The following is a 16,077-nucleotide window of genomic DNA, read 5'->3' on the forward strand; positions in this document are numbered from 1 at the left end:
TAAAGTGGTTAACTTTTAAGTTTTGTCTTTGCTGTATAGACTAAGCAGTGGCATTCCCCTTGGTGCACAGTAGGCAGGTCCCTGTTGCATAGTGGAACATGTCAAAAGATTGAAAACAAAGTCCTGCAGGAAGACAAGGTGAGGAGGTAGGGATGATGATGATGGAGGTGGAATAACTGCTTGTTCTCCCAACTGCTTAACCTATTTCCCAACCCATACTGAATCAAGAGCACTTCCATGGCTACAATGTAAATGAAAACTAAGCTTGCAGTGCAGTGCCTTCCCACTGACTTTCCATGTATGGTTACTAGTCTACTCATTTCCTACTATGTCACATGCATGTCAACAAAAATCTGTGAGATCAAGTTGTTTGGATGCTCAGCTCTTCCTCTCCAAACATTGTTCAATCACTTATGATTGTATGAACACCATCCATGATTGTATGGTGTAACATTGTAAATGAACAACAGAGGGCACTGTTGGATTGCAGAAGTCACCAGTGAGACAAACCAGTGAGTAAAAATCAAATAACTCAGTTTTTATTGCTGTTCACAATAAATGTCAACATGTATTACGAACGCCAAGGACAAATACTTGCGCTAATAACCTTGATGATGAAATATTAGGAAATTGAAAGTTAAAACATTTCCTTTTGAATAAGCATCTTGCTGAGTTATAAAAGTAGTGTACAACAAAGCCAAGAGAGTAGATAGTACATCAAGACTTATAGTCTTAAACATCCAGTAGTTTGTCTTTAAGGAGAAAATGGAACATAGTGTCCCTGCCTCATGCCTAGTTATATACTTCCCTGAGACCATGACAATATCTCCACATAATAAATAAATAAACAATAAATACAACTGAAGACATAAGTGGAAATAAATGATCTCAGAATGATCATTTAACAACAGTATAGTGTGTATACTGTATAGTATTCATGCGTCAAAAGAATGTGTAACAAGTAGAAGTGAGAATAAAAAAACAGTGTTTTGGGGATCATCTCAGCTTCTTAACAGATGGAACAGATGGATCTCTGTGCACCAAAGCCTGTGATAGACCTTCTCATAGGAACGTCTGTGAGATGTTGAAGTGAGTGGAAGAAAGGGGAAGCCTATCTTGTGGGACTATGATCAAAATGTATTTCTTAGACACAAAAAAAAACAAAGAATAGTGAAAATGTTGAATATTTCATTATCTTTTGATTTTGGTGGTCTTTTGGATTCAGGAATCCTCAAAGTCAACATGAAGAACAACAGGGTTGAGACGTCAGTATTGGCAGGCGTGTTCCTCCTCAACTGTCTGTCGAGGTATGATGGAAATTGTCTGTATGAGGGGTCTGCAAGTGCTATCAATGAACACAGTGATGTGATAGGATAGTAAGCTCTCATGGTTGCACTGAAGTGACAGCTGCTTTTCTGTCCTGATCAAAGATAGTGGATAAGTGTTGTTGAACATTGTGAACCCCCCCCCCATCTCCATTGTCTCTCTCCTCTTTTCTCTCTCTGTCTAATTCTGTCTTTCTAAGATAGGTTGAATACACTGCTATCTCATTATCTACTGTATAAAGACAAAGAGCACCTCCAGTATGAACAGACGGCCCATTTCTCGTCATGATACAAGCTCTGAGATTGGATGAGAAAATGATCATCTTATCATGTGGAGTGAGAGCTATGATGTGCACCCCACTCATCTTCATTCAGTATTGACTGGAATGACACACTGGTAAACAACACATGGACATTGGTTTCACAAATAACAAATTATTTGAATGACTTGATGGATGCATTTTGAACCTTTATTATCTTTGGATATATAAGCACATTTTCATTGTACCCGTTTTACTTGAATCTACTTGGATCTTGAATGAAGACAACATGGGCTGATATGTACTGAAACGTTATAGAATACTGGAGTGCACTAAAATATAAGTGTTGATGTGTACGACCGGTATGAAATGAAAATGAATCCAGCAATATGTAGTTTTTTTTTACCAGCTTTGAATTTATGCATGGGAAGCCTGTCAGGCAGCATGAGGTGGTATGGACACTGGCTTTCTGTTTGTCAAGATTTACATTTCTCTCGCTTTGAGCTTGCTGCCAAAACGCCTGAAATCCTAAATTCAACATTCAACAACTCCTCACAGGAATGACTGCAATTAGACTGTTTTGTGGGTGTAAAACATCTATAATTTTAATAGGCTTCAACTTTCCTAGGGGACACTAATAAAACTACACACACATTTTTAGTTTTGTCTTCTATTGTAAACAGTAAACCATTAGCCCATCAGTGATACATTTTCAATTAAAAGCTTCCCCTCTTTGAAGTAAGGTCTGTGGAGGAGAAGCAAAAAAGCTATTATGTTTTTTAAATGAAAAGATGCATTCTTTTTCAAAGGAAAAAATGTCCAGCTAAATATCCTGTTAAATATTTTGTTGTACACTTAATCTTGAATGGCCATTATATTTTTTTACTGCTTAGATTGACTGCTATTCTGTGAACAATAGTTTATTTTCTAGCTTCGTTTCAAAGCCAACTTCTTTTGACTTCTCTGATTCAAAGAACATCACTTTCACCTAAATAATGTACTGTGTCATTTTTTCTTCAAGGACGGAATGGCCTAACTTTCAGTAGATTTTCAAAGGGTAGTCCAATACCATTGTTACTTTTGTACATCTTTGTGTCTGATAGCGGTTACCTAACATAAATCTGTCCCCAGCATGATCAATTCCCTCAACTACATTCTGTTACCATTCCACACAGAGGACTAAATTACTTCCTTTGTCATAGTGTTTGGCTTTCTTTTTTTATAACAATTTCTGACTGCTTTTGTAAGTTAACAGGAACTATCTTCAGTAATTAGAGCAGTGGGCCACTACTTCTGTTGAAAAGAGTGTTAGACATCAACATAAAGCGATTCAAATGATTAATGCAAAAGTGATAAAAAAATCTACAGTATATCAACCTTATTTTACCTCAAGGTAAATCTTGTTTGCGTCCCTTTTTTAAAATATACTTGCTTATGTTGTAAACCAAAGATTAGGAAGAAAGTCTAATAAAATGTCATAATTGTAGTTGTAAAGATGAGCGCGTTCTCATCCTTTTTTCAGTGTAACAGTGGTATTTAAATTGAACAGCCGTGTATAACAGGTTCAGTAAGGGCAAATATTGAGTCCATACATTACTCACAAGAATGATGTCAACAAGTAATAGTAAGTTTTCAGGTAAGAGAAAGATTGCTTTGGGCAAGAGTTTAAAACTACCAGCTGGTTGGATCTGAGCAGTAGCACACCGGTTTGATTTAATCAATTTCTGGAACATTTTGTTTCTTGCATCACCCCAGGCAAACGGCATCACAGGGACTATACCCACACAGCAGCTATATTGCCGAGAGGAACGCCAAAGTCTGAGAAAGATTGAACCTCTCTTATCCCACTATATCCCAGCTATCTGAATATAGGATGAGGCATACTTGCAGCTAACAACTTGAAAGATTAATTCAATTTTTTAACGTGTTGTAGGTAGGCCTTGCCCTGCTACAACTCATAGCCTTTTCATAGCCTTTAGCTTTGTAAAGAGGTTTCCCTTTCAAATTCATCTTTGAGCTCTAACCCCCCCAAAAAGCCAGACAGAAGTATGTTTCAATCATTTAACAAGCATTGGTATTTTTCATAGATAGCTCTGTAGAATTTTAACAAAACCCCAAGGTTTCTATCCTAAGTCTATTGAACAGAAGCAGGATAAATGGGATTTTGGGACCATTAGATAAACTTTCTGAAGTATGAAGCATGTCCAACTATTATCAATTGACGACGAAGTGAACCAACAAAGCAATAATATAATTGGGCTATGTGGATTTATGCAGCCCTCCAGTATATTTTGTTAGGTAATACATACATGTAAATAGGCTATTGCCCAAGAAAGTAAGATGACCTTCAGTATGTTCAGTCTGTTCCTTCTTTGTCCCTGTCAGGCCTTCCAAGAGATTTTGAGCATGTTGAAAAGTGGTTCACATAATGCACATGGCCAGAGCCAGCGGGAAAGATGCTACTCCATGAAGGATGTTGCCTCTTTAAGTCTCCTGTGTGGCATGTTAAGCAATGGTAATCTGCCGCAGTGCAGACAATAAATTCCACTCCGTAACTAAGCTTCACCATGACACTGTACCTGGATAGAATATTTTATGGGACGTGGTAGTGAGAGAAAAAAAAAAACTCAAAGTAACATGGCAACGATCTACCTTCCTCCTCTTTTTTTCTATTCACTTTGGAAACCCCATGCCCCTCACTGAATAAACATGTGTCACAAATGTTAGACAAGAAGGGGATGAGATCAGAGCAAAATGAGGCATGTCAACTCTAAGGACGTGCTCTGTACTTCAAAAACTGTACATAAATTATTTCCCCCCAGCTTACGTTGATTTTGGTTGGTGTTCGATTCATCTGCTCAGGGCAACAATGTAGCACGTCTGCTATGACAAATCTGAGGAGCTTGGCTGTCTTCCAGCCCCCCAAAAGCTTAATAGTGTGCCATGTGGAGAATGATGTAACAGGAAGACACAAGTGAGTTATGCGCACAAGCTATGGAGAAGAGAAGGGAAGAGGGAGAGAGACTCAAAGGGCCTGATTACTGCATATCATCCAGCATGCAACTTGTACCGCCCAAATCTCCAGTGAGATTCTCAATACTGCCAGAGTATGATAACAGACATGAAGAGAGACGGGCTTCGTAACGTAGCAGACTTACAATGGCCTGGGAAAATGATCAGGGTATTTGTGCAGAAGTACTAGGCTCTTCCAGTTATTTGAAAAACTGAAAGACATTTCAGGTTGTCACAAGCAAAATTATTTGGAACACCCAGTAGCAAGGACACATAATCAAACACAGAGACACATTCTTATTTACAGTATGGATTTTGATATAACTCAACCATTTATGACATTGTATGAAGCATTGAACTTGTATAGATCTTCTTTATTTCAAGAAAAATACTGGGGGCCATACTACAAGGCATACAGCATCGCACAGCTGCACTGGATGAAACATCCTTTGCATAGATATTGCATTGGCACCTTAATGTGTCAAAAGCAATTTCTTGTCTGACAACTAACTGTCAGCTGTAATGAGAAATGCTTATCAAAATGATGGTGAAATATGTGAGTGTATTATGGAAGTTGTACTTTACAACCTCTGATATTTAGGCTGACCAGCAAGGATAATGCTTTCTGTCAAACTAACTTCTTGACTAGACATTACTAAACCAGTGCCAACCATTCCAGGGAACATAAGAGGTCACTGAATATATCCATAACTCAGTCACGCAAAATACTACATATCACCAAAAGGCCAAACTAAACTAAGTCTAGCCTGTTTGAATATTAACTGTCTGAGCTGCTTGCAATGCAACACTCCTGAACTTCTTTCTTTTTTCTGTGCTACTTTCATTTGTGTCAATCCCCAACTACAAGGTAATGCCTGACCTTAACAACACAAGGGGAATCATCAAGTCTAACTGGAATGCCTAGGTAGCAACACAAACATGATCAAATTGTTCATTGCGCATGTCTGGCAACAAATTACTGAGACTGTTATGTAACTCATTTTACATACGGTAGGAAAAAAGTGCTCAGGATTCGTATTGTTGGATAGCAATGTCAGCAAGAGTTTTAAAAGGTGGCACATCTTGTAAAAGTCTGCAAATGCCATTATATTTGACTGATACAGTTTGTCACTTACCATTTATTTTAATAAATTGCTTTGACTCAAATACAAAATGAAGCCTAATGGAGGGTCTGCTAGAGGAGTAGAGGATTCTCCAAAGTATAGTAAATCCATGATCTGATTTTATTATTCCGTGGCACAACAACCAATTATATTATATCAGGAGGAATCTTTCCTGATTGCTCTATTCCAGGAGGAACGTTTTGCATTTTACAAAACTTGGACTTATGTCTACAGTGAAAGCGCTCTCACATAATGAGGCTGGAATACAATATGAGCATCTCTAGAAATTGACCAACTGAGAGCTTATCATCCATCATAAGGCGGTAACCTGCATAACAATGGATGCTTATTTTATATCCATATCAGTTTATTTTTTTCTGAAATTGTATAAGCTGTCAGGGCTACGGAGTAGACAGTTGTAAGCAGGTCTGGACTGGGACTGAAAAACGGTCTGGGACTTTGAAACGCAGACCGGACTACGACCGTGTATTGTTATTATATATTCCTTTATTTACATTATGCCACGGCCATTTGACCAGCCGTTCGGGAAATCTCCCGACCCCCCCGACGGCCAGTCCGACCCCGGTTATAAGATACTTTGGTGTAAGATTTCCAGCCACAGTGATTCAGAAGCCATGATCTTTGATTGTTTTCAGATTCAGCGTTGGAGGATCTAGTATAAAAGGTATACTGTCTAGTACAAATTCACAGCAAAGTCTTTCGGAAAGACAGAAGTAATATTGTAATAAAGATCAGACACACAGTATGTGTGAATAAGGAAATGGGGAAAAGTATGTTTGTCATCACTCTTTAATATGTGAATACTAGGGCTTGTAGCCTACAGTTCGGCATCATACCGAATGTACCGGATGATCTGAAACACTGTGAGTCTGTCTCTGGGTGACAAAGAAAGGACAGATTCACTGTAATCTTTCCTCCTCAAATTTTAGTGGTGGAGTCAATTTGTCGCATCCACCAGTAACTTCCTTTTCACTATGCAGGGTGTTCCGTTAGCCCTGGCCTCTTGGACACAAGGCAGTGGTGGGAGCTGGAGGCGTTTCATTTCATGCTCTGTCTCCCCAAACCCAGATGTTCACCTCTAAAACATCTCCACTGTTACAGGTAGGGACTTAATGGCCTGCAAAGTGCCCTAGAGCTCAGGTAATGAAACGCAACCTCTGTATGATTTTAATTGAGAACTCTGGATTGATATCAAATGATAATGTGCTCTGTATGCATGGCGAGTTTTAAGAAACATGAATTTTGTGTCTGGTGTGTGAGTGCATTTTTGCGTGCCAGGGAAAATGAGTTCCCTTGTGAAAGTCGCCTCGTTTAATTGTGGTGGAGAGCACTGTGTGATGAAGGATTCGGTCATGGTTACACATTGGTTAAATGAAGCATATATTGTACACATCGCTAAATGCTCTTTGGAGCCATGTATTTACAATTCCATCATACTAGTTGCCATTGAGGTTGCGGGGTAGAATACAGTTCATGAACTGGGATCGTGTTACCTAGCTTTTAAAGGTGGATTTAAGTTGATACACTCCAATTATACATTGTTTATAGCTTTATGCACATAAGAATTGAAGTCTAAAAGCATAGTTCAAGTTTATGTCTCTTATACAGACCTCGTATAAAGACAGAGGTGCACACCAACTTAAGTATGCAAATGATTCATCTACTTGTCTATCCCCCATCCTGCCACTCCCAGATGTTTCTCTAATGATGCACACTGCTACTTCGGGGGGCTGGTCTACTCTGGTCTGGGTCTGGCACATGGCTAGCTGGCTGAAATAGCCTGAAGTTGACTCGGAAGTAAGGTGCAAAGACTTTGACAAGCAGCAGGTGACAGAGCCAGGCTGCCACAGCTGCTTGTGCCCCACCTCTGCTCAGCTGTCCATGGCAGAGCAGGCTTTGAACAGCCTATTACCTCCACACCGCACCGGGGGGAAGGCAATCAACTCCAGAGGTGCACTCCTTTCACACCAGATGGTGGGAGAGATGAATCGAGCCATTATATTAGTGGTTGATAATTCCTCAGATGAAGCTAATTAAAAAACCATGCTATATTTCTCTTTCCCCCTACACATTGAGCTGAGGTTAATGCCGAAGTCACTCCATGACTCTTAAGTTCCAGACGAACAGGCAAAATAAGGAAAATAAAATTATGAAAGGAAGATTGAGAATGAGTCTACTGACATTGACACAGTTCTTCTTTCATTTACAGTGAGCATGGACTTTAATGAACGATTTGTATAAATGTTTTATCAGATTATTCATCAAGTACCTCCACCTGCCCGAGATCCTCTTCTGGGAGCATCATGACTCATTTTAATCAGCATCTGTGATTAAGGCCTGAATAAACGATCAACTGAACACTTCAGATCAATCTCTAGGATGCCTTTGATCTATTTTGATTGTTGCGTTTGGTTTTCAAGTCCTTTACCTGTTATTTGGTGAATATTTTCCAAAGGCATCGTCTTTTCATTTGACGTTCAGTGCAATCACTTTGCAGGTATTACAGTGCTACTGAAAGTGAATGTATTCGACAAATACCCTCGAAGCCCTCTGTCAATCCAAAGGTTCTGAATAGAGCTGAGGGGTATGATGCCGTTGAGGGCACATGTGAACAGGTGAAGGAGAGTTTGATGAGGATGAATGTTTTGCCAACTTTCAAGACAAAGTCTGAAAATGTTTCCTCTCCATAAGCACCCTTCAAGACAGATAACTCAACTAAAGTAGTATTAAGAAATGCAAATTTAAACATCCCTAAAAGATCCTAAAAGATGAGACAACTTGGTGAAAGCTCATTTGTGTGTTCATACTGCTTTGGCGTGGTCGAAAAAGAATTATTCTCATACAGCTCAACCGCTGAAATGATGATGACACTTTATTTCAATTTCTTATCACCGACTCAACCCTTCCTTAGTTGTCCTGGCAGAGAAAAGGTAATACACACCCGAATAGGTATGACTGTAATCCCTGTGGATATAAATCTACATTGGCAAAAGGACAATAGTAATCATATTCCCCTAATCTCCCTTGACAGATTCAGGACATGCTTTTCATTAACGCAGAAGTGGATAACAGAGCAATAAGCACTGTTTCAGAGTTTACTTAAATCCTTTGATGCCAACAGAGAGTTCCACAGTTGGGTGCCTTTGGTTGTCTGCTTGGGCTTACGCCAATACAGATACCAAATTTACAGAGCTTCATTTTTTGCTGAATTTTGTATGAATTAAACAATAGTGGGTCGAAAGTAAATTTTCCCCAGTTGGCCATGTCAACCTTAAATATTAAAAAAAAGATTGGACCTCAGCGAGATATCACAACTTGAGGCCCAATATTTACGTTTAGATTTGAGTGGGTGAGGGGAAAGATGGAACAAAGGTAGTCCCATTTTTGTTACATCTATAAATCATTTACAACAGTTCTATAAAATTATGCCACCTGCCAGTCAAGGAGCGTGAATTCCAGTTATCAAAGGTCATGTGTCCACAAATAACTGACAACCCCACACCTGAACGGCTTCATTGCATACAAACGTAACATTCAAATCCGTGTACAGGTTTCTAAACAGCTCTCTCCCGACGTGACTCAAGTCACTAGAGTGGGTTATGCTGTAAGAGAAAAGTGCAAAACATGCAATTACGGAGCCCAGATCAGTCGGTATCACTCCAAGAAACACCAGACCTGCTTGTTCCTGCCAAAACATAATTTTTGCATGCAAACTGCATCTATTGCAAAGATTCAGACAGATGGTCAGCAGAGGCAAATTGATCATCTTGAAAGCAACAGTCTTAATGGACATTTTGACATCTCTCATCATCATCTTCTGTCACAAAATGAAATTGAGTGCAATTTGTTTAAACATGTTTACAAACATCCAAGTTTGAACTTAAATCTACAAGCGTCAGTATGTTCTCTGTAGACATGAGCTTTTAAAATTCATAGAGTATTGATCAAGTAACAGCACCAAAGTAAAATACCTCCCAATCTATATTGCATGTGTGTGTGTCTGTGTGTGTGTGTTTGTGTGTGAGAGAGAGAGAGTGTTTGTGTATCTATGGAGATCTGGGGATAAATCCACCATATTGCAAATCTTGAGAATCCCCATTATGTTATTGTGATCAGTATAGCTTTAATGAACTGTCCAATCTATCCAAATAAAACATATATTAATGTGTGACTAATTGGAATATATAACACTTAACATAATGAGATCTTTTTTTGTCATTGTTCAACTTTTGTTGGTAAAAATGTGCTTGCACAAATATTTTTTGGAAAGCCACGTTTATGTCTGGCCTATGTAAAGTGGCAGGCTTATGCCTAATTTTGTCTGGCCTTCCTATTTCCTTCCAGTTTTCCATCCAGTCTTACAGGTTGTCCAATGTGAATGATGGTTGTTTAGTCATCTATTCTGTCTATTACTGTCATTTTAGACCCAACATTCAATCCCAGGGTACAAAATGAGCATGTTGATTTGTAATAGCAACTAAAATCATGCAAATGGGATCTGAGTGTTCCATTGGCCACTCTCAAAAGCCGCAACAACCAACACACACAATCTGCACTGACATTACCATACCTTAACTGTTAACAGCAGTCCCATAATGTTGAAGTTGTCCGACTACACGAGACATATACAATCAGGCCAGAAGTAATCCATAAAACAGCCTTGCACTTCTGTAAACTGTAATTTCCATTTCAATATGTGATTGCAGTGCCCGTTGTTGAGTGAATTGAAATGGAATAGTGGTTATACTTCCCAGCACTGTTGATTTCTTTATCCCCTGCTGGATGCTGCTCCGAATGTATTCCTCAGCCATGGTCAACCATGTAGAGCTCATGAGAGGCTGGTTTTCTGGTCGTCTGTTTGTTTCAGTATTGATCAGTGTTTGATATCCTAGAAAAATACTTATTTCTTTGTCTTTGTCAAAATGAATGCACTGAATCTTTCTAAAAAAGGCATTACTCACAAAGGTTAGGTGGTTAGTACAAGTATTTGTATTTGTCTTCAGACAAAAACAACCTTGAACGAAAAGGAAAACACAGGCTTTTTATGCTTTGTATAATGAAAAAATGTATACTTAAATTATATTCAAATTTGCCATTGTCTCAACATAATTCCAACCTTGATATGGTAATATGTTGCATGTTTTAAAAGCTGTCTGACAGAAAGACAGAAATAAGAGTTGATGTTTATGCAAATCACGGTCTGTTGACAGATGTAGCGCGGTCTTTGGGTGTACCAGCAAAAACAATACAAAGGATGCAGAAAGTGAAAAGACGATGAGCGTGTTTATTATTTCGACAGCTGTGTCCCCTGTATATGCTATCTAGGCAGGAGCAGGCTGTCAAGATGAATGAAATGCTGTTCTTACTGATCAAAAAATATACTCAAATATTTTCCATCATTCTGCTTAAATTAGGTAAATCCATCCCTTAGGTTTCATTATTTTTGGATTGATACAAAGTCGACCCATCAAGTGTAAATTCAGCTTGATTTTGGATTGTGGAGTCAGTAATAAACTTTTCAGCAGCAATATTGCAATCTGAAAATGACAGGCTTGACCAGGCCGCAATTTAAAAACAAATGGTCGTACCTTGGTTTAATACAGAGATAAGCTTAATACCTGACTGCTGTATTCAAAGCTTTAAACTTCAATCAATGATGAGAAATTAGAGACCATGTGAATGAATTTAACTAGGAGTTGAGCAGAGAGAACAAACTTGTCAGTGGGAGCAGGGAGATGTGGAGAGAAGACCATGGCAAAAGCTGCTCACTATCCTCCCCTTTTCTCCATTTAATTTTCCAATCCACTTCCTTCGTATAGTTAGGAGAAGGGAGTTTTGTTCTGGTTTGTTACACCATCTAATGAGAGGTACTAAGAGCCTGTTGAAATTGTTCCTTAATAACGCATTCTGAAGCCTTCGAATGATGAACATTTTCTCTCCTTTTCAGCTGTTTAATATATTCCATTGCTCTTTACTTCCTCTCTGTATTTTTTACACTTTAATTATAGCAGAGTTCAACTATTCTGGAGATAAGAGATGTGGGAAATTGTAACAGACCGGCATTACGGCATTTTTTTTTAAAATATTTGTAATTCTGGAGATACTCTAGCTGTTGGAAGAAAAACACAGTTGGGAGCAATTATACCCACCACAAAATGAACATGACATCGTTTTTTTCAAGGTCTTCAAGGCAGAGATTCCTAGATGCACCTGTTGATGTCTGCATGAGAATGTCTTTCATCAATAATTCCACATGCTCAGTTAACTTATCTGGTTCTTCCAAAGGTATTATATTACTGGGTCATTTTGTTTTTAATGTTGTATAGGTAGCACCTCTGAGAGAAAGGGGATTTGAATTGATTATCTGTTGATGTTTATTGAATGAAAGGATGTACAACTAGGCTGTGGGTCCGAATGCTAGTATGAAAATATATTTACGCTTATGATGCAGAAACCAACACTATCTTGGGATATGGCTTATAATAATGCAGATATGACATACAGCTATACATAATAAAAACTGGTTTCTCATTCATTAAGGTGCAGAATGTGTCGTATGCATCACCCATGAGTGTTGGCTGAAAGCGGGAGGTGCACAGTGGTTGCATTAGTTGCAGTGGTTCAGTACTGTATCATTTCTTCTTGCCTGACACTTTCTCCAGTTGAGCCGCAATGGGACTGTCATCCGACTGGCATTACAATACAGTCCGGTTGCTGCTGTAAAGTTATCTGTGTTTTTTTTTTATATTATCGGTTAGGAAGATAAAAGATGACGCCCTCTCCCTTCCTCTCCCTTCCTCCCCCATCCCTACTCCTCTGTTGGAAGGCTTCTGGGTGTTAGTAATAGCCAAACCACCACTAGTTGGTATTCTGCTTTGAATCCCCGAATTGTACCTGCACCTTGATGTTTGATTGGATCTGTGCAAATACATGTATATGCAAATTCACCAGATATCAGTCCTTGCTCGAGGCAAAATGGGAAACAGTGGTTGCATTCTGAGGAGCTGCATAGGGTTATCTATCTCTCTCTATTTCCTTTCCTTTTACTTTCCTAAGAGAATACAGTTTGGTGATCTATAAATTCCCAGTAAATCTTCCCCCTCTGTTCGACGCCTGACATTTTCCGACTCCACACTCTGCATTTTCCAACAGGTAAAAATCAATAATCTGTGTCAATGGTATTATACGCAGTATTCACAAAAGGCCGCTGTCTGAACTGAACCTGACTTGGATGTGGTGCAGAGCCCAGACAAGTTAGAAATGTTTACTCTTGCCTTTGTCATCTGGCTTAAGCTTACAGGGTATTCTCAATCAATGGAGGATATTCATATCACAGCACTGGGAATCCAAAGCTTCCTATGCTGTTAACCACTTTGACTTTTCTGAGTTAGGTGGCTTACCACCAAAAACATGCAGGACTGGGAGCTGTTTAGTATTGTTTATGACCTATGGTAGAGAATAGACTTTCCATTATGATGTCCATTTCAGGAGATATTCCGCTGTCATACGCCAAAACAGCTGTTTACCCATTTTGCTTCCCAACCATGCATTTTATGAACCTGTCTTCTGTTGCTTTCATAGGAAAGGCCATTGCAGTGTACTGATGAATTAACTTGGAGAAATAATTGCAAGCACTCTGTAATGTATTGCTTTGCTCTGTGTTTAATGAGGAGACATGTCATAATGACAATACTGTGTTAGGTACGACGCCTTTTTGTCTCTATCTACAGTAGAGTGGTTTTATACACTTACAATGGAATAGCACATTCTAATATGATGATAATGAGAATGTTACAGTGATGTGCGACACAGTATGCATTAAAGGTGTTTGTTCTATTGATAATGGACTGGTTAATGAATGAACTTTACTGTATGGGAACACAGTCATTGGATCTCCATTAGGTAAACATCTTAGGCTAGCTGGAAAAAAATACCCTGCACATGTTGAACATGGCTTTGTAAACACTGTTTCTATTATTGTGTCTATTATTAACTGTATGCATTTTGACAGCAGCAAGATTGTTTCTCTTAGTAATCTTTGCAATTAATCTACCTTGACATGATAATTTGCGTGCGCTTTATTTGAGGCGCCTGTACGAACCTTTGCTCAGCGGGGTGGCGCCACGGTGTGTGACTGGGGAAGAAACAGGAGGCAGATCCTTTCTATGCAGCGTCTGTCAACACAATGAGGTTGTTAACAGAACAGACTGAGCCCAGTGCATTGTGTCATTAAATTACTTTTGACAAGTGGAGGGGAAATTGTCTGATTGATGAACAAAAGAATCTACCGTTTGTAATTAATACTGTACTAATGGATGTGTGGTAGTCTACAGGGCAGACGAATGTAGGGTTTCAATGCTAATGGTGTTGACTTGAAGCTAACCCACCATAGGGGGACAGATTTTCTTTACATGTAAAGATCTGGTGTTGATGTGTGGGATTAGGCTCCTTCCATCAAACCCTGTCTGTTGAGGGATTCAGTGTTAAAGACTGTGTACTGTGTAACATAAGGTTGACGAATAAACTTGTCCTGACTATTGATTGGCCTTTTCTTTATTGATCACTTAGTTAAATGGAAAAACGGAATGAACTGAGTCTGTACATGTTCTTACCATTACAGAATTTCTCCAAGGCGAAACGCGTCATTGTATTCTAATTTGGACACACCGCAAAGTTTAAACACAGACTGAGGGTGAGCAAATGTCCCTCTTGGCAGAGACGGATCCTGATGGGCGAGACTCTGGCGACATTTCAACCCGGCGTCGTTTCTATCTGGATTAAATGCTTGGAAAACATGGCCCCGGGAGTGTGCTCACGCATCTAGTTACAGCTCCTGAAGAGGTGGAGGAGGACACATTTGAGCTGTTACTCGTCCAAGTGCATGGATAGGCCATGTCTCGCATCTGTTATTAGCTAGACTTAGATTCCAGGGGGAGTCTCAATACAGAGGTTTTGGAAAGAGCAAGATAGAAACATTTACATGGAAATGGATGTAACATCGTCTACGATCCTATTACAATTGTCCGAAATCTGCAGATTGAATCACACACTGGCCCGTATTTGTTTAAGCGTATAGGCCTACTATGTCTGGTTGTAAAGGCGACTAGTGTAAATGAAAAAAGAAAACATAAAATTAAAACATCAACCGTAAAAAATTTCCTTAGGTTTTAATAGACGTTAAAATTGCGTTCCTCAGTAGGCTATTACCATAGCGTGGTTAGGAAATGACTTTGCTTTGTCTCAGGAAGGTCATTTAGAATTGTGTGAAATTAAATACAAAATAAAACATTGGGTACCTTCTAAAGACAACTTCTGCACAAGAACAATGTTTTATCCACTAATCCTTCGATGAATGGCTTGGAACTCCTAATTAGCTTATTATTATCATTTTAATACCCACACACGAAAATCCAGGTTGAATCAAGTAGCTACAGTACTGCTAATAGCCCATGGTGGTCTCCTTATATTTCTATCAAAGTTGAAGTAGCCCTTACGTGTTCATTTTCTATAAAGATGAAGCAATATTGTTCCAATAGTGGTTCAGGTAATGGGATAAGGACCTAAAACACATAGGTTGTTCCCCTGAAGGTTTGATATGTAGGTAACACTTTAGAATAATGGTCCGTTGTTAATGAGTTGCTATGCAGGAAGTAATAGGTAGTTCTACATTAACACTGAATTTAATACTATTAACTAATATGGAACCAAGATTAACTAAGCAGTAAGTAATAGCGAATTTAGTACAAAGGTAGTTCCTTGGTAGGTATTTGATTATTACTAAATAAATATATCCTCATTGAGAACTACTTGTGAACTATGACCAATTAAGAAAGAATAACCAATGAATTACTAATCACAAAAGTAACGTCTACAAAGTGAACAATTGTTTTTTTTTAACTCTTAACAGGGTCATAACATTTTAAAAGCTTGTGCCTGAAATGAGTTCTTTGTGGAAACCAGTTTATGAATATTAACGTTATAACACGTCCCTGTATGATTATGGGACAGGTCCCCCCAATATTTGATCATACTGTATGATTATGGGACACGTCCTCCCCAATATTTGATCATACTGTATGATTATGCGGGCAATTTCGATGTGTCTGCTATTAGGTCTTTCTGCAGCTCAGAAAATATCAAATCACGGCCGGTCCGTTTTCCAAATCCAGTCGACTTGGCTTACCAAAACCTATTTGTCCTGAATCCATGTCATGTTTTCCCCTAAACCTACTGGTGCAACGTCAACGAGTGAGTTTGGAGCGCGAAATCATTTGGCAGTGGCACATTTTTATGGATTGTAAATATCCAGTATTTGGCTAACATACAACAACAACG

Source organism: Hypomesus transpacificus, chromosome 1 (genome assembly GCF_021917145.1).
Source record: "Hypomesus transpacificus isolate Combined female chromosome 1, fHypTra1, whole genome shotgun sequence".
In the NCBI taxonomy this organism is placed as follows: domain Eukaryota; kingdom Metazoa; phylum Chordata; class Actinopteri; order Osmeriformes; family Osmeridae; genus Hypomesus; species Hypomesus transpacificus.